Raw genomic sequence first — 20,565 nt, 5'->3', positions numbered from 1 at the left:
GTTAATTCTGAAAAGCCTAACTTTATTGTAGCTACTTTCTGAATAGATAGGAATTGTATGCCCCCATTTATTTTGACTAGGTCTATCTATCTAAGCTATTTCTATAGCTTCCCTCACCATAGAATTGAAGCACTGTATTGTTTTATTGCCATATGTTTAGTGTGGAAAGTCAAGGTTTCCTTCTTGCAGGCCATTATTCATTAAGATATATTTGCTGTATATTCATTCATTTGTTCAGCAGCAGAGAATTGGTTTTGAATTAAAACGGGTGGGGAGGAATGTTTATTTCTCCAAATGCTCCTTTGTTCAGAAACACTGTGCTGTGTGGAACCATTAAAAAGCTAGTATGGGGAATGCAGAAAATTAAAAAGATGTACTCTCTTACCTGGCACCTCACCAACCTGAAAGCTCTATAAACCGTTGTTTCTGATCTTCATTGAAATGCCAGTTCATAGTCTGTTGGCATGGGGCCGGCAGGGGTTGGGGCATAGGAGAGGGTGGAGGGGATCTGGAGCATGGGTTCTGGGAGGGAGTTTGGGTGCGAGAGGGGGCTTGGGGCACAAGAGAGAGGGCTGGATCCAGGAGCTGCTCACCTCGACCGGTTCCCCACAAGTAGCGACCTGACCTGCTGCTCCTAAGTGGAGGTGCGGGAGGTGGCTCTGTGTGCTGCCGCCGTCCCGCCCTGAGCACTAGTTCCACAGCTGCCATTGGCTGGGAACCGTGCCCAATGGGAGCTGTGGGGGCAGAGCCTGAGGATGGGGGCAGTGCACAGAGACATCTGCCACGCCTCTGCCTGGGAGCAGCTGGGCAGGTTGCCGCTTGCAGGGAGCCGCCCAAGGTGAGTGGCCCCTTGATCCGGCACCCTGAAACTCCTCCCGAACCCTAGCCCTCTTCCCCGAGCCTCCTCCCAAACCCATACTCCCTCCTCGAATCCATGCCCCGCACCCAAACTCACTCCCTCTGAATTAACTGGCATTTTTCACTTACCGGCACCCACTATTCCCCCAACATGCCAGATAAAACAGCTTTTAATGTATTATTGGTGGCTTGCATAATGACTATCTTTCAGGACTTTTTAGTCACCTCTGTCCTTACAAAAACAAAACAAAAACCCCAACACCCAGTATTCAATTCCAGGAATTTAAAGTTTAGGATTTACATTTGCACACTGATATAATTATTTAAAGATAATACAGTTGTTGGGGATCTTTCATACTGTGAAAGGTTACAATTCCAATTTTGCAAACATTTCAAGGGTATATGCTAACATTTTAGAAAACAAAAAATAATCAGTGGAAGCAATAGTTCACAGTACAAGCTTTCAGTTGAGAAGATAGCAAAATGACTTGTGGTTATATGCATGGACTAAAAGGGGTCTGTGTGTGTGTGTGTGTGTGTGTAGTGGGCAAGAAAGTCAATTATATTACCTCATCTTAGAGCAAACAGTAGACATAACAGTGGCTATTAGCAAATGCGATATAAAAATATATTTTAAATTTAGTATCTCCGCAAACTTTCCAATACTGTAACAAAAATCACTAGCCTACATCATGACAAATTATTCCTATATTAAAAAAATAATGCTAAGCCCCTTTCCTTCCAAAATCTTTAAATGGAACTCCCTGGAACTAAAGAACAATTATGTAATTTCTGGTAGTCTTGTGACTTTTTTTTTAAGTAACTGTAAAATATACAGAATTGGAAACATTTTGACAAATAGCATAAGCATTAGTTATGTACAAAGGGAGAGGGGAGTAAAGTGTATGACCAAAGGTACACTACTCTGCGTACAGCAAACTCTTTTACAGAGCACTTCAAGCACTTGAAAACCAAAAGGAAGATATAAAAACAGATAGAGCATATGAAAGAAATGAAGTGGCTTAGTAGAGGAAGTGATACCAAAATATGCTAATACATTCAGCAATGCGCATTCTTATTGGTAGTACTGAACCACAGCATTTTAGTTGTAAAGAATATGTTCTAATGCTGTTTGACCATAGTGAACTACAGAATTGTATAATGTACATATACTGTTCATAGTTTAAACCAGCCATTTGTCTGATAGTTTTCTGTGGAGGGCGAAGGGTATTGGTGGGAGTTAGAAATTTTAATGGAGTCTTCATTTCTATTGTCTTCTGGCTGTGGGAGATTATCTCCGATTTTTGATTACTGAAGACCTTGGGAGAGTGGAGTTAGTTTAGTTATATTATGGTGCCGGGAGCTCTTTAGGTCAGGGGCTGTCTTTTCATGGATTAATAGTTTTAAGTTGACAACAGCTACCATTATGTTAATTTACTCTGACCTGCAACATACAGGCCTTGGATTCCACCAAGTGGTTCGTGCATCAAGCCTATAACTTCTGACTGAACTAGGGCATATCTTTTACAAAGACTTCCTATCTTGATTCAAAGATTCCAAGTGAGGGAAAATCCATCACATCCTAGCTAACATCTTACAATGATATATTATGCTCACTATCAAACAAAACTTACACTGTATTTCTGTTCAGTTCTATTTTTGTTCTTTGTACAACACCTAGCACAATGGGGCTCTGATCCATGCCTGGGTTTCCTGGACATTCCTGCTGTATAAATAATAATAATGATAATTACACACTTAATTATTGTTGGTGTGCTCAGAGCTTTGTATGGGCATTTTTTAATGTCAAATCAAAATAAATATGTGCTGGCAGTTGTGTGTGGGTCTCTGCCTTCTGCTGGATGGGATCTTTGACCTTCTCAAATGTGTGTCATAAGCCTGAAGGCTACAGGTGCTAATAGAGACTCTCCTTTAATTCAAATATTAGTGATTTTTGTTTTGGAGCATAAGGATGAGCCTTCTCTCTGGCTAAAACTACAAATTTCTTTGTGGCCACAGTGTGGAGCCCTTTGTATCTATGGATTTTTTTTATACTACATATTATAAATATCAGTTTTAAAGAGTTTTGTGTATACAGTTATTTGTTTGTTTTAATGTACTTAACATTTGAAACTCTATTCCCCAGTTCCCAAGTATGAAAAAAGGGAATTGCCATGTCAGACTTTGCCTTGACTTGAAAACTCACCTACGTTCTCTATCTCCTTTCCATTCTGGAGCCGCCATTTACCATCCACATTTTTCAGACTTCTGCATACATGCTTACAGCAATTATTACTTAGCCTTCAGATGCACACCATCCTGCACTACCACTTTCAGTGCCTTACATCAATTGTGTCACCTGAGTGGCTTGGCTGTCAGGGCTTTTGTGCCCCTTTCAACTGGATTGAAGCAGATTCTCTTGGGATATTTGGGTGGACTGTTCCATGATGCAATGTACTTCTCTGGTGGAGTGTCTTTGTTTGGTGAATGCAATTTTGAGTGTGTTAAGATGTATGTCCTGGACATTCTCCTTTGTATGTAATTTGTCTTGTCAGAAGCATGGGACAAATTCAGGCCATTTCCCCTTAAAAATATGTAAGTAGAAGTATTACTATTAAATGATCAGAGATAATGAAATCATAATGAAATATTGTTCCGTTCTAATTACAAGTCTGCTGCTTCCTACTTTGTCTGAGTTTACTGGCTCCAGCAAAAACCACTGGATGTCTGAATGCACTGTGTAAGTGCTTATTAGTCTAATGTCAATATTCTCGAAGTTCCTATAGATCTTGATATTAAAGAATGTGGCAAAAATGGTCACGTGCAACATTCAACAACTCTAGTTTAATAGGAGTCTTGTATTTTAACTCGGCAAAATTGTTGTTGTTCTGAAAATAGAGCAAACAAATAATTCCTTTTGTCACTGTCATCATAGACATTTCAGTTTTTATTCCTAATGATATATATCAGAGCGTCACTAATTCACACTTCACTAACTTTCCCACTTAAGAATTTTTAAGAATAATAAAATAAAAATGGTAGTCTCTCTTTCTTTCACAACAGAAATGCAGCAGCAGGTGCTACAATGAAGTCTATGTTTTTACAAAACATACTACTTAACTTATGAAGCACTGTAAATAATTACAGCTAAATTACAGCTGTCAACACAAATGAGCGAAGTATACTTTGTGACTAGAATCCTTACATTTCTAAGCTTTCTATAACTCATTCGCCAAATTCAGTAATTCACATTGGGTCTTCATATCTGTCCATTGCATAGATAAAATATTTCCCAATCAAAAGCTTAAACGGGTGTACCTCTGTTTCTCTCTGTCACCATGTACTCTAATGACACACAGTATGCAATAGTAATGTTTATTTAAAATCTTATTTATACCTATATTTTAATTAAAGCCATTTGTGCTGAGCTAAAAGAATGAACTATATAACTTGTATTAAAAAGCAACATGTCAGAAGTTACAAGGTCAATAACAACTGTTCAATTAAGTTAAGACTTTTTTTATTTATTTATTTTAAAGAAAAGATGCAGTACTTTGGTACACCCTTTCAATAGCATTTTAGAAGCCAAATTGTAAATCCTTCTGTAAACGGGCGGCACTCACCCCCGCGGTGCCTGCTACTGGTCGTCCTGGGAATTAGCTCAAATTCCAGCTCGGAGCACCCTCTGCAGGCCGGTGATCTGCCTTTTGGCTACTGGCCCCGTGTCCCTCCCTGGACCCCAGTGCCCCTTTTATGTGGGGTTCTGCCTCCCCTGGCAGTGACCCCTTTCTCTTTGGGGTTTCCCCCTCCTGGGAACCCCCCACCCTCTATCCCCACTTTGCTTCAGTATTGGCTACTGCCAGTCATTGTCTAGCCCCACGCCCTGGAGCAGACTGCAGTATCAGCCACTCATCATCAGCAAAGGGGTTTGGACCTGCTACCTTGGCCTACCCCTGGGTTGCACCCTGCAACCCCAGTACCTCCTGGCTTAATCCTAGGCCGCAGCCTGGGGCTTTCCAGGCAGGAGCGCCACTGCCTTTCCCCAGCCCTCCTCCATGCTAGGTACCTTGTCTGGTTTCTCGGCAGCCAGGCCCTTCTCCCTGTACAGCCAGAGGGAGACTTTGTGCTCCTGGCTTCTCTACCTTATATAAGGGCCTGTTGCTCAGTTTGGGGCGTGGCCCCAGCTGCTGCCACTTCCCCCAATCAGCCCAGCCTAAAAGGCTGCTTTCTGCAGCTCCAGCCCCAGCCGTTATCCAGGGCTGTTTTCACCCCTTCAGGGCAGGAGCAGGGATCCACCCTGCTACACCTTCCTAGCCCACAAAGGCACTCAATGGCCATCCACAGTAGTTGGGAGTGGTGCACTGGCATGTTGGTTACAGAGGCCTCTTATCTACTGTAACCTCTTGGAGTATATCTACTCCGCAATTAAAATCCGCCACTGGCCTGTGCCAGCTGATTCAGGCTTGTAGGGCTTGGGCTAAGGCTAGAGTTGCCAACTGTCTAATCACACAAACCCAAAAACCTTGACCTTGCCCCTGCCACGGCCCTTCCCCGAGGCCCCACCCCTGCCATGCCCCTTCTCCAAGGCCCCGCCCCACTCCTTCCATCCCCACTCTGTCCGTTGTTTGCTCTCCCCTACTTGCCCTAGGCAGGGGGTTGGGGTGGAGGACGGGGTGTGGGGTGCTGGCTCTGGGAGGGAGTTTGGGGGTGGGAGGGGCCTCTGGACTGGGGTAGGGGGTGGGAGTGAGGGGTGTGGGCTCTGGCCGGGAGGTGCTTACCTCGGTCAGCTCCCAGTCGGTGGCGCAGTGGGGCTAGGGTAGGCTCCCTGCCTGCCCTGTCTTTGCACCACTCCCGGAAGCAGCTGGCATGTCCCTGTGGCCCCTGGAGGAGGAGCAGGGGGCTCCGTGCGTTGGCCGTGACCACAAGCACGACCACCCACAGCTCCAATTGGCCGCAGTTCCTGGCCTGCCTTAGCCCCACTGTGCCGCAGGACTTTTAGTACCTAAAATCTCCCAGTTTGGCTTCAGTAGCCTCCGGGAGACAGAGCCCGATTCCGGGAGACTCTCGGTGAAACCATGAGGGTTGGCAACCCTAGCTAAGGTGCTGTTTAATTGTGGTGTAGATGTTTGGGCTTGGGCTGGAGCCTGGGTTCTAGGGCCCTGCCTGGGGGAAGGTCCCACAGCCGGGCTCCACCCTGAGCCCAAACAGCTACACCGCAGTTATACATCTCCTTAGCCCGAGCCGAGAGGGCATGGGCCAACCGTGCATGTCTAATTTGCTGACTACTTTGCCTTGAATCAGCAAGGTCTGTTGCTGTAGCTGGTGAATGCTGCATTGGTGCCACTTCTTCCCTGTGCTGTGAGCACACGCAAGTGTGGTCTGAGTGCAATTTGTGTCACTACCTCCTTGAGGGAAGAGGAAGAGAATGGGGACTCAATGAGAGAAAGGGGATATTGGAAAGGTAGAGGGAGATAGTGGGACCCAAGAAAAGAAGGAGGCGAAGGTAGATTCAAGAGGAGGTCGAGCAGGCAGACTGGGGAGTCCAGAAAGGAGACATCAGGGCAGACATGGAGGAAAGAAGATAAATCACATTTGGGGAGAGAGGGAAATAGAAGTTTGTTTGAGAACAAAGAGAGGAGGAAAAACATTGCATGGGTAAATAGGGAGAAAAAATGAGGAGAGAGTTGAGTGAGTATTAGAGTTAAGCTGAGAACTAGAGAAAGGAGGAAAAAGATGTAGTTGCAAATCCCAGGCCACAGGTGCACTTTTGCACCTGTGGAGCATACCCCTGCACAAAACCTGGATAAAGTTCTCCAGGGCTAATCATTGCTTTCCTGAGCTGCTATCAGAATTTGCACCAGAACAGCTACACTGATGGCTGGCCATGGATTGCTAAAATTGGGGCCAGAGCCATGGACTGAAAGGATTTAGAAGAGGGAACAGGCAGAGGAAAAGAAAATGAGTGAGAAGGTCACCATCACAGAAAATTGAGGAAAAAACAAGACAGTAGCAGCAGAAGTAAGACAAAATCTTGTAGAAGACAGCGAGGCAATGTGGGTGGTAAAGGCTGTTTTTCTTCTATCCTGCCTGTTAGTATAATTCTTTTTTTAAATGAAGCTGAATTGAAGATAGGCTGGATGGGGTAGTGGGAAGTTGGTGGGAGTGGAAGTGGCTCAGTCCCTGTGTGGCTGTATTGATGCATCCATAATCTAGTGTAGCCTTTAGAAGAGAAGATTGATAGCTTCCCAGCCCAATTCCTTGTTTCATTGCAAATGGTGAAGGGTAAACAAGTATGCAAATACTTTTCATACATGTTGTTCTTTAGCATGACTCAGCCTACAGCTGGATGCAGACAATATTTCTGAAGAGTGGTCATTTGTGATGAAAACAATATGGGAACCCAGTGGAAAAAAACTATGAAACCAGTTTCCAAATTACTTTAATGTTGCTGGAAGAGTCAAAAGCAAAACCTTTTGTTTTAATGTTTAAAAATGAAAAAAAGATTTTTAAAATAATTAAATACTAACCAAGCAGTTTGAGAGCTAGTTTACCATCTTTATTTTATTTTCTCACTATTATTATTATTATTATGCTCATGCTCTCAGGGTGTTAGTATCACAAATGATTTCACTCTTGTTCTTGGTGACAGTCATGCTTTATCTCGTGGACTGTCATGTAGGGTTCCTGAGCTGACCAAATGAGTGTAATTTTACAACAAAAATGTTTCAGCGCCCATATTTCATCTTTTGTTTCTTTTAGTTCAGAGAATAATAGCACATGGATAAAGTACCCTGGAGGAAAATGTCTAAAAATGGAAACAATTTTTAGCATACTATTGCCTTTGTATAAAGCATCTTTGTTCTTTTTGTGTTTGTTTTTTCTTTTAAGGACTATTAAAATGTGTTCTACATATTTATGGTCAAAAGCCAGTGTGGGGTTGGTTACTGAAATTTAAATGCAAGTGCAATTACTATACAGTTATGGAATAGGATATCAGCAGTTTTGTGCTTTAGTGTGGTGCATTATACTTTGCAGGGCTTCAGCATTTCTATTTTAGCACATTGGAGAGTGTAACTCCTGTACTAGTGAAATGATGGTAGGGGCACCGTATGGTTGAAGGTGAAGCCATCTCTAGGAGTTCTAGAAGGGGTCAATGAGATTATTCCTCTCCCTTTTCATTTTTGCCAACACCCTTCAAAAATTAATGGGCTCATTTTACATTTTTTTTTAAAGAGGCCTGGCAGGAGGAGCATGGGGAAGATATTAGGCAACCATGTAGTCATTCCATGGCTACCCAGTAGAGGTTTCTCCATTCAAGATTCAAATAGTGCTCTGTGGGTATAGAGTCAGACTAAGGTGTGGAGCTCAGGCCATACCTACATCACGGAGGGCTTTTAAAACCAAATCTCACAATGGGGATCAAGGCGGAGAACTGTTTTTAAGTTCACCAAAAACTAAAATGAAGTCTTTTCTGAGGTGAAAGATGGCATATATTAAAATTTCACCGCATCATAAGGATTTGAAGAGCTAATCCAACTGTGATAAGGGGAATTTTAAGTGGGCAGAATATTACTGGCCCAAATTAGAAATGGCCGTTGTACCACTACTGCTGGGAAAAATATAATGGGCTCTTGAATGATCACAAGTCTTCAGACTTCTGATTTATGTCTCGTAGGGAATACACTGTCTCCTAACACCATGATGGGTTATTGGTTCCATACAGACTCATAGGACTGCTGATTGTAGTTACAGAAGTAATCAGCTTTGTTCAATTAAATGACACAGAGGAATGAGCTATTTATATAAAAGGGCAAAAGGAATTGTATTCATTTTTCTAGACTCTAAAAAGTTAGGAGTTTCTTGGACTGAAAATATGACTTTTCAAATAAATGAGACCTCGGAGGTGCTATATAGAGGTACAGAATCTACAATAGCCAACTTCTTTTAAGCTTTAGAGGTTTGATTTCCTGTTTTAGTCCCCAATTAAAATAAAATTAGTTTAAAAAAGTGTAGTGCTGCATTAGAAAACACATAGAATGCAACATGCATAAGCTGTAGTATTCTAGGAAAGTGCTGTCAGCTCCATGTTACTTTTAAACTGCGTATGCATTTAGACTTTCCATAAGGAAAACAGCACAATAACTATTGTCTTTTAATAATGACTTTAAGGTTGAATTTGCCTACAACTATGTGTGAGACTTGGAAGTGCTTTTACATTTCAAGGTGATAAATCTTCAGATGTAATAGAGTATGCTTTAATTGTACCTATATATCTGATAATTAATTTAGAATACTATTAAATTATTATTTTATCTTGTGTTTTTGATTGGTACCCACTTGTATGCATGCCCTTGAAGTTACAGAAATCCTAGATCTCCAAGAAAGGATGTCTTGGCTTTCTTAGGGAGAAGACGTGGGAAGAAATTATAAAGAAGCCACCATATTTTTAAAAAAAACTCCACTTGCATCATGAGAATTATAATAATTGTTTTAAACTTGTATTCATATATTACAATTTTATATTTTAAAAATCCAAGTCCCCAGCATCTGTTCTGGTCACCTATTCCATTAATTAAAACACACAGTTTACAAAAGATTTGCTCGTGTTTTTGCTCCCAAATGTCGTCCACCCCTCTTTAAAAGTTTGAGAGAAAAATAGATATTAAACACATAGGTGGCACAATGGCTTATGTGCGTTTAACTTTTCCTGGGTTCAAATGATCAGGTCACAATAAACAGATTTAAAAACCAAATGCATTAATTTCCATTTATATTATTACCAAACTCTCCAATGTTTTCACTGTCTTTGGTCATGAGAGGCCAGTGTTTGGGATGTTGTAGTCAAGACCAAAAGACATTGGCAGTGCTATGGGGAGCAATTCCTTGGTTTCTCTCTGCAGTATGGTGGGCCCAGACTACTGTTACTTGCTTTTCATCACTAACTCACAACACTTTCAAAAGCTGAAATAAAATAAGCCTCTGTTGAAAGGTTTTATTAAATTGTCTGTAACAGTTTGCTATGGGCTAAAACATGATATGCTGGGCTCCAACCTAGCTTTTCTTTTAAGCAATCTTAAAAGAATCAGTTTAGTCATTTATTACTTCATGAAAGTGCTAAAAAGGAGTTAAAATAGGGGGAGATTCAGATAATGTTTCTTATCACTCAGAAACTTAGTTTTTCAAAGCTGAAATCACAGGATTTTCAGCTCCATGACCCCAGATCAGTACCTGACAACATATGCTGGCTTTTGGGACCAGCCAGTGGCTCATCTGGGCCGACAGCTCCTCATCCCCTAGGAGCAGTAGGGGTTACATACGTGGAGTAGTCCATGTTATCCTGCCAACTAACCTGCCAGACAGTATATAACATCTGCTTGCTAAGAGCACTTGGGAGCACTGGGCCAAGCCACTGAGCCAACAGTCAGGTCTGTAGCCCAGAAGGTTGTAAGAGGTGATTTTCTCAGTGATGCAGATGTGTTTCTCTAAGGAAATAAATATGTTGCTCAAAGACAGTTACAGAAGAAACTAATCTAAGCCCCTGTGGAGAGAGGCTGTGGTGTGTTGTTCTGTTAGGTCCTAAATAAATAGAGCATCCCTATTGTAATTCAGGGTGAAACTTGGCCTTGTATTTTGAAGATAGTTAGTGGTTCTGTTGCTGATTCATGTGTCAGAAAATATCCCAGCTCAGTCCTTCATAACTGTTAGGTTTGTCATGCTCACATGAGTAAAAAGTACCAAAATCTTATTTTGGTTACTAAAGACAGTAGCAATGTCTTAACATATATAGGGACCAGATCTGATGAGAAAAAGAATTTTAGATTTTTATGTAGTTACATTGCCAGTCATTTGATTTTTTGGAGGGATCTTATTTGGTTTCATTTATTTTATTGGGGGTGTCTGGAGATTTTGTTCTATGATTTTGGAATGTAGAAAAGTTAAAATGTTATGACATATTCTAGATCTAGATGCTTTGTGTTTTATCATATTTGTATTTTAAATGATTTAATGTAAATTACTTTAAACAGACATTCCATAAGACTTATTAGAATAGTATCATCAAAAGCAAGAAAATACTTAATGAGATGTTGAACAAATCAAGCTCTTAACTTCAGTCTCAAAATGTGACAGGTGCAAAAACATGTATCCTGTTCCAAAGTTTTACTTATCAACTAGGAGGTCAACTAAAGATATTTAAACTTGAATTTGCAATTTCCTTGGTAAACATTACTTCCTTTATTATAACATTTTGAATTCTTTATAGAATTGTTGTCTGAGTCTCCTGATTTGGAAATATTGCTAGTTATATGTTAATATATTAGATTTAGATGTTAATATATTTTGTAAGGTAGATACTTTTGTATGTTGTTTGAAATCTCTTATCTTAAAAAAAATTAATAATAATAATCCTTACGTTATAGTCCTTGACAATGAAGGAGTAATCTGATGGTAAATGCAACTAGAGTTTAGTAAAATATTGTTTTAAAAATTCTTCTTTGAAGTCTGTTGCCTAGTTTCATGTAAAATATGTATCTGAGGTCCTCCATATGTTAGTGAGGGATGAGCAGTGATGCATATCTTTCCCCTATGGCTACAACAAAACCAAAGCATTACTTGGAGGTCTTCTGCCTTGCATTCATTTATAACCAGTTCTAGAGTTAATATGTTGTCACCGAAGGGAAGAGTTTGATTTTGCTAAATGCAGAGTGAGCATATGTGTTCTGTCCATGATGTTGATGTAGTACTAATCAGTAATCTGCATGTTGATATAAAGAAGTAACTGAAGTATTGCAAGGAAGTTATATTATGTTTACAACAAGTGTAGAGTAATTTTAATCCTTTCAAATTCCTGATGAAAAGATTATCATTTGGATGTATCACTATAGGACATTGGATAATTTCTTTTTGCATCTCAGAACACCAAAAGTCATTCTGTAGTGGCTTGGATTTATTAAATTTTTATTTTTAATTTAGTGCAGCATTTGATTTGTGATTATTGTCAGATTAATTTTCTCAGTAACCTTGTATAGTATATAAAAGTGCTATTAATTTCCATGGAATTTCTGTGGAGGTAAACAGAGCAGGACTTCTCCCTGATTATCAGAAGAGCTTCTTGTGATTAATATAATTACAGTGTATACTCAAGGATTTGATCAGTTAGTTACTAATTACAACCCATCTACAACCTATCCTGGTCAATGATCCCACACTTTCACAGGCCTTGGGTGGCAGGCCAGTCCTCACTCACAGACAACCTGCCAACCTGAAACATATTCTCACCAGTAACTGCACACCGCACCATAGTAACTCTAGCTCAGGAACAAATCCCTGCAACAAACCTCGACGCCAACTCTGCCCTCATATCTACACCAGCGACACCATCACAGGACCTAATCAGATCAGCCACACCATCACCGGTTCATTCACCTGCACATCCACCAATGTAATATACGCCATCATATGCCAGCAATGCCCCTCTGCTATGTACATCGGCCAAACTGGACAGTCTCTATGGAAAAGGATAAATGGACACAAATCAGATATTAGGAATGGCAATATACAAAAACCTGTAGGAGAACACTTCAACCTCCCTGGCCACACTATAGGAGACCTTAAGGTGGCCATCCTGCAGCAAAAAAACTTCAGGACCAGACTTCAAAGAGAAACTGCTGAGCTTCAGTTCATCTGCAATTTTGACACCATCAGCTCAGGATTAGAGACTGTGAATGGTTTGCCAACTACAAAACCAGTTTCTCCTCCCTTGGTTTTCACACCTCAACTGCTAGAACAGGGCCTCACCCTCCCTGATTGAACTAACCTTGTTATCTCTAGCTTGCTTGCTTATATATACCTGCCCCTGGAAATTTCCACTACATGCATCTGACGAAGTGGGTATTCACTCACGAAAGCTCATGCTCCAAAACGTCTGTTAGTCTATAAGGTGCTACAGGATTCTTTGCTGCTTTTACAGATCCAGACTAACACGGCTACCCCTCTGCTACTAACTAGTATTACTTAAGTACATCTGAATAGAGCTGGGTGGGAAATGGTTTTCCTGTGCAATGAAAATTGTGAAGATTTTAGGAATTTGTATTCATCATCAGAACAACTTGAGACCTTTTGAATTATTTTGTGAAAAGTGAGAGCAAGAGACTTGCCCTAGAATAGCCAATAGGGTAGTTAGGGCATTAACCTGAGAGATGTGAGACTTAGGTTCAAGACCCTACTTTGGCTGACTTGAAGGAGGGACTTGAGTCTGGGTCTCCTACATCCTAGCTGAGTGCTCTAACCACTGGGCTGTAGAGTGAGTCAGTCTCTTGCTGGGCTAATGAATATGTAATTATTTATACAACTGAGAGAGCTACAACAGGCAAGGTTGAGAAAGCTCCACCCCAGAATAGCAAATAGGCTGCTGGTGGTTAGGGCACTGATGAGGGTTCAAGAGCCCCCTGCAAATTGGACAGAGCAGGGGATCTGCATCTGGGTGTCCCAGATGAGTGTTTTAGTCCCTAGGTTGTTGGCTGTTCTGGGGTGGGACACTCACTCATTCTCACTCTCGGATCTGAGAAACCTTTCCTGTGGAAATGTTTCTGTTTTGACAAATCACATTTTCCCAATAAAAAGCAGTTTTGTTAAAAAAAAAAAAAAATCCAAATCAGCTCTACATCTGAATCCCACCCCGCCTCGCCAATCCACTTGTTTAATATAACCCTGGGTGTTAGACTATTTTAAAGGAATTTTTAAAGCTCATGTGTGTCCAGATTTGACCCTGTCATTTTGTCTAATGTGAATCTGGTTCATTATCCTAAATGGATTGGAGCTGAATACTCCTCATAATAAAGACTTTCTGTTGTCAAAGTGTTCTGAGCCAGAAAATTGTTCTCCAGTTTTGGTATTTGGATGAACTTTTGATTAAAGTCACAGAAGATGTGTGTAAAGTTATGGGCAGTCCTTGTGTGGCCCAATGTGGTGCTGTGAGTGTGCCCAACCTTAATTTCCCCTGATTGGGCAGCAGTTGGTTTGCTTTAATAGCCTGGGGAAAGAAGATGCCAACACACATTAGCAAAATAGCATGCCCTCGTTTTGATAAGTTTTTCAGGGCAGGAACAGGTACAACAAATAGTTCATAAAGTCTTCAGCTCAGAGTCCTGATTAAGCTCCAAAACTTAAAATTAACAAAATCTCTAGTTAGTCTGGTCTTCTAGAGCAATGGTTCTCAACCCTGGGGGTCCACATACTATGTCGGAGATTTCCAAAGGGGTCTGCATCTCCATTCGAAATTTTTCTAGGGGTCCACAAATGAAAAGAGGTTGAAAATCACTGTTCTAGAGTACATGTAAACAGCCTGCATCAGCAAGCCTTCCCAACCCGAGTCGACAGACTTGGGCCAGTGGGGCTTGTGCTAGTGCTCTAAAAATATATGTATAGTCAGCACTTTGAAGTTGCAGTTCTGGCTGGAGCTCAGGATCTGAAGCCTACGGAGGGTGCTCACAGTGTTCTTCTTTTGCTCTCAGGTGGGCCAACTCTGCCCCCGTTTTATGACTTGGGCCAAGACATGGATGCTAAAGGAGTGCATCTTTTCTAGCTCTGGCGAGTCCTCTGCTTTGTGTGTCTGTAGGTTGTTCATCTGTGCAAGGACTTCAGCCCTGATCCTCTCAGCTGCAGTAACCTTCTCTTATAATTCCTTCCAACTTATTAGTGGATGGGTTTGCTGGGGAACTGTAGTGGGTATCACCATTAGCGCAGCTTCATTTGCAGACAGTCTCCATATTTATGCATGTCAGTATCCAGTTTTTTGAGGGGTGTTCCACTCCTCTCTTTGAATAGTTCTCTAGAACATCGGAGTCATCACTCCACTTGCCTGTATAGACACCAATGTCCTGTAAGTTACTGCCACGATTTCCGCCATATCGCATGTACTAGTGCTGTCGTGATGTAGCTGTCCTCTCCAGAGTTGTCCTCTTTAGTCCTCCCTATTTTGTTCCAGGACCGAGTCTGTTCCTGCCTGAGTTTCAAAGCTTCTCGGTTACTTTCTTTTAACTAGAGATACAGGCTTGATGGTCTTGGTAAACATTCTTCTAGTCTCTTAACTGCCCTGCTCATGTCCTGCAGCTCATTCTGGGGTTGCTCTTTCTTGAGCTGTAGGACTAGTTTGAGCCCTTCAGTTCCAACTTCTGGGTGGTTTTCCCTTGTGTAACTCCTTTCCCACTTCAGCTGCCTGGTAGCCAGCAGTCAGGCATTTCTTGGTCTCCGAGTCCCTTGGCTTTTCCAGCTGCGCTATCCTTGTTTCTACAGCCATTAAGAAAGACTGGTACTTGGATCTCATTGGGCTTTCCAGATCCTTCAAGTTGGACTTCAAGTTCATATTACCGGGCTGACCTTCAGATTTAATTTTCTTGAGCTGGTTATTCACCATTTCTTTGTTACTTTGTTCCTTCTCCAGCTGAGTCTGGCATTGCTTTTCCTCTAGGGACAGTGCTTCTTGACCCTGGCAAAGGGCAATCTCTGCAATCACACCATCCTGTTGTGTCATGCCGGGCACCTGGCACATTTAGCAGTTGTCATTTTTTCTTGCTTTTGGACCATCTCAGCCTTCATCTACTCCTGCAGGTGCTGGAACTTCCTCCTTAACTGCATGGCTTCCTGGAGGTTAACACAGATCTTCTTCAGAAGAGCACCCTATTCATTTTCTAGTGTGTTGATTCAGTCCTTCAGTGTAACCAGAACCAGGTGGCTCCTCTCCTTCTCTGCACTCAGCTCTTTCTGCTTCTTTCCTACTTGTAGGATTTGGCCCTGCTAGTCTGTTTTAGTAAGAGACTGCATCTGGACCTACAAGTTAGCTAACTGATTTGCAGGAGTTGCTCAGTTTTATAAGTTTTTCCAGATACAAATTGATCCTTTAACAGGAAAATTAGACATTTCATATTTACCCAGCCAATCCATTATCCAATTTTGAGTTTGAGGGAGTGGAGGGGGGGACTAAGTTGAGAGCCTTCTTCTGTTTCCTCCCTGCATTATGGTATATTGGGACCCAGTGGCTCCACTTGGAATCAGGGTGGCACAGTGTGCCAAACAGGGGCTTTTTGTTCAACTCTCACGTCACCTTCTTTTTCACTTCCCCCTAGTGGTAGTGGTTCCCTTCACCCTTTTCCTGACTCATTGGTCTCGTTGGAATTAAGCGCTCTCCCTGTGAGGTCTGTAAATGTTTTCTGTTCCACCCACTGGGTGGCTGCTACAAATTGCTGGCTTTTCTAAACCAGGGCTTAGTTCATGGCAAGGTGAGGTGATATCCTGCTTTGAAAGTAGACTAAAGCTCACCAGGGAGCTTTTTAATGTCCAGCAGCAGGGTCCACATGGACACTTAGTGCACGGCAGGCTAGTACATCTCAGCTTTCTACGAACTAAGTGTTCGTTTAGAGTAGACAAGCCCTGCCTCTCTGTCTCCCTGTTGGTTAGCATAGACGCAGGGAACACAGGACAGAATCTCTGTTTACTGGTTATGTGTTCAGAACCAAGTGTGCTTTATCTTGAACCACATTTTTGAATGCTTCCTCCCTCTCATCCACAGGAATATGCTGGAAGATTCCTTCTCCTTGAACTAAAAATAAATTAAAGTCCTGCATAAGGGTGTAATGAGTCACCAAAGATGCGAAGGAAATTGCAGAGAAGCTAAATGATTTCTTGCATCATTAAACACTACAAAGAATGATGGGGAAATATCTACCCTAGAGCTACGCTTTGCAGGTGGTGCAGACAGATGTATCGAAAAAAGGAGACGCAACAACTAGAGAAATTATATTTGGATAAATACCATGTGGGGTTGGTGATTTATTGCAGAGTTCTGAAGGAACTAAAGGCTAAAATAAATGAGCAGCTTACTTTTTAGTGATAAATTACATATTATAGTTACTAGTATACCAAGGACTGGAGCGTCTTACAGGGAACAGGACACTAGGAGCTTTACTTTAGTGTCAGGAAAAATACTTTTTAAAATAACAGGAAATAGTTATAAACGACTTAGAAAATGATGGGGACAGATTGACAAGGCTTCTGTAAGGGTATATAGCACCTCTTTAACTTGTCATTTAAAGATTGAACAAAATAGCTGATAGAAAAGATCAAGAGAATATAATATTTTAGACTTATGATTTCTTGATTAGTGAAGATTAGAGATACACTGTTAGGTTCGGAATTATTTGTGACCACTCAGGAAAAATGAACTAAGTGGAGGGTCAAAAAGAGAGTAAGGCCTTAGATTGTATTAAAAAAGGAACAGAGAAGAAGGCAAAACATGTCATATAAATAAATAGTCTGTCCTTAAATAAAATACTGTTTTTGATCAGCTTACCTCAAAGAAGATGTAGCAAAAATGGAAATTGTTCCAGAATGGTCAACAAAAATTATTAGTAACCTGAAATATGAGGTAAGAGATATTAGCTGAATTATTTAATTACACCTCTACCGCGATATAACGGTGTGCTTGGGAGCCAAAAAATTTTACCGCGTTGTAGGTGAAACCGCATTATATCGAACTTGCTTTGATCCACCGGAGTGCCCAGCGGCCCCCCCACCCCCGAGCACTGCTTTACTGCATTATATCTGAATTTGTGTTATATCGGGTTGCGTTATATCAAGGTAGAAGCATGTTATTTAATAATAATCATGAGAGATATTTGCAATGAAATCTAAAACTATACAGAGATCATGTGATTTAGGATTTCATTACAAACTTGAGACTTGGTCCTAGCTTGATGGTTTGCGAACATTTCTATTGAACATGGTCCGACTTACGGATTTGAACCATATAAAATTCATGATTTTAAAAAGGTTGCAGTGTGAAGCCAGATAAAATTAAGCAGTTTCAAGTAATTTTCATTGTATGGTTTTGTATTTGATGAAAACCCTAATCTTTAGAGGAAGAGGGGACGTGTGCCCACCTGAAACTGAGAACAATATTTGCATGTATCCCTGCTATGTGAACCTTTTGAGTTTCATGCAGCTCTGTTAAAATTATGTGGACTATTTGTTTAGAAAGAAGAAGGATGATGATCATTTTAAAAATGCTCAATTCTGTAGTTTATTCTCAGGCAAATGTGCCATTGACATTAGTTGAAACTAAGTTGAAAAGCTTTTTATGTTCATAGACCTTTCCAGGGAGATATTTCTCTTTGAAAAGGTTTTCATGCAGAATTCTGTCTCTAATATTCCTTCCAATCATTATAAACTACAATATTAATGTATGTGTGTTTCGAGATTCTGCTTAATTGGCAATGTATATCAGACTTTAAGATAATCAAATGAATGAGAGGAATCATCTATATCTACCTAGGTGGGACTAAATTCATCATGTGAGAGCTACAGTGACCATATGGATAATGAGTGCAATGACTTGTGTGTTAATGAGTAAAAATTGTGTGTGTTCTATCTCAGCCTTTCTTAGGATATTAAGTGGCTCCTTTTGTTTGTTTACACTCTTTCCTAATTTCCCCATCTCTTCTCCAGGCCTCCACACACATATTAAGGAACTTGCACCAAGAAACTCATTTTCAGTTTATTTACTTTAAAGAGTCTTTTTGTCTTTTGCTTTGTGGCTAATATTTGTAATGCTTTCTAAAATGATTCCTTTTTCATGTTCTTATGTATGATGTAAAACTGCAATATAAAAAGTCCAAACAAACAAGAATACAAAGGTACTCGATTAAAAGGCCTCAGATTTAAGCAGATGCAAAAGTACCCCCCAAAAAACCAAAATATTTTTAACATATAATTAACTGTTGAAACTAACTTGACACAGGAGGTTGTTGGGTAAAATATCGTAGTGAGATCCAAAAAAGGGATTTAACATTTATATGTATCTGTGGTTACATTAGCGAAGATAAAAATTATGAGGGCCGTCCATCCTTTTCAGTGTATGTGAACTGATCACCAGATGGGTCATGATGAGGAAAATTCCTTCTTTCCCATCTCCCTGGTATATGTTTGCTAATTTGAGTGCATTTATGGAGGATTTTACAGATTATTTTTCAGATCCTGCAGTCGCATTCTTGGATGCAGGATGGTAGAAGTAGATGAACCACTGATCTGTTCTATTGTGGCAACTCCTAGAATCCAATAACTAGTCAGTTTTTCCTGATTAAAGATTTACATTTTGGTCACTGGACCTCTTTAGTTAAAAGTTTTATTCTGAGCTAGAGAACCAGTTATAGACCCTGTAGAAATCTTATCACAATGGGCTTGTTGTGGTGTTCATTGTGTAAAAGGGACCGTAGAACATACTGAGTAAATTACAGTAGATTCATATGTGTTTATTTTGGTTTCTTTAAAGTACCTATCCACAACACTAGGCCCCTTGTATACAATTTTAACCTCCGAAATCAGGAATAAAATTCAGAAACCTATGGCTTAATGTAATCTGTGCTTACTTTGAGCTGATAGGTGTATTTTTTTTTTTTTACTGAATGCAGCGTGAGTTGAGGGAAGGAGTACCGTTAACTTCTACATACAAATCTTCATAACATGAATATTTTTCACATTAGTCTGTCTCTGAATCCAGCTGCCCCAACTCCAGGCTGTTTCCCTGTTCTCATTCTAGAGATGGAAGGAGCATAGAACGGGAAATTCTCTATCTAAAACAAAGACTGGAGATTTACCCAAGAAGAAAAAAATGGGTCCATATATTGTCCTCATGCAGAAATCCTACTGATGTTAATGGAAATTCTGAATATAGACTGAGACCAGTATATGGCCATTAAACATTAAGGGCTAAATTACTATTGTTAACAGTGACTATATAGTCTTTGGATAAGGCTGAATTGCACTTACACATTTTATTTAAAGCGGCTTTTTTCAATGTAGGACATAATATGGAGAAATTTGTGTTGGCCATTTCTTGATGTTTATGGAAGCTTGTTTCTAGATTTCCTCCAATGTGCACACTTGGCTGTGCTGCTTTGTTTTTCTTTCACCTTAGCAATATAAATGATTGTGAAATAAAAATCAATCTGAGCAGTGAACATTAACAGTGACAAAGGAATCCTTCCTAGCAATGTAACAATCCATCCAATGAAGTCAAACATTGTCCGGTGATGGAAAGAGATGCTTTTGAAACCAGAGGGATTATAAGAGGAACAGGTGAACTTGGGAGGAATAATAACTAGCCTTATTTCAGTTAGTGGAATCTTCAGATATGTCAGGTTTCCAGATACAGTGTTATCTGGACAGGACAAAGCATATCAGAATTTTAAGTATACATCTCAACTGTTATAGTCTGTATTTTCAAATCCTTTTTTCTTATAGACAACAGGCCATGTTTACATCTCAGCATTTAAATTGTAACTGAAGTACAATGCACCACTCAATCTTCTGCGGAAAATTAGCATTGATATGGTGGAAAGGGAGGCAACCAAGGACAGAGCAGATATGAGGGCAAGTGGCAGAGACTGAGTGATATTAGACCTAGCTAGTTTAGCTCTCCGAACAGTAAGTAGTACGGTGAATATTAAATGGAATAAATAGATATATTTAGTTGATACATCCTTGCATTGTTAGGCTGTGGACCCAGTACTGCTAACGCAAAGCTTTCAAAAACTATAAATCAGGCCATCAAAAATTATCAGATTGGCTAAAGATTGTGAGATTTTAAAAATACTGTTATAATCCTGGCTGAGTCATTGGGGGGAGGGATAGCTCAGAGGTTTGAGCATTGGCCTG

General features: G+C 40.5%; 1 protein-coding gene across 9 annotated transcripts in view; it reads left to right on the top strand.

The window, feature by feature from the left end:
- The window catches only part of FRMPD4 (FERM and PDZ domain containing 4), a 478,200-nt gene that overhangs the window by 130,878 nt on the left and 326,757 nt on the right, over window positions 1-20,565 (top strand). The window lies entirely within an intron of this gene.

This window comes from Gopherus flavomarginatus, chromosome 1, assembly GCF_025201925.1.
Source record: "Gopherus flavomarginatus isolate rGopFla2 chromosome 1, rGopFla2.mat.asm, whole genome shotgun sequence".
Classification (NCBI taxonomy): domain Eukaryota; kingdom Metazoa; phylum Chordata; order Testudines; family Testudinidae; genus Gopherus; species Gopherus flavomarginatus.
The sequence above is the reverse complement of the archived record's forward strand: the minus strand, read 5'-3'. Positions and strand labels throughout refer to the sequence as shown.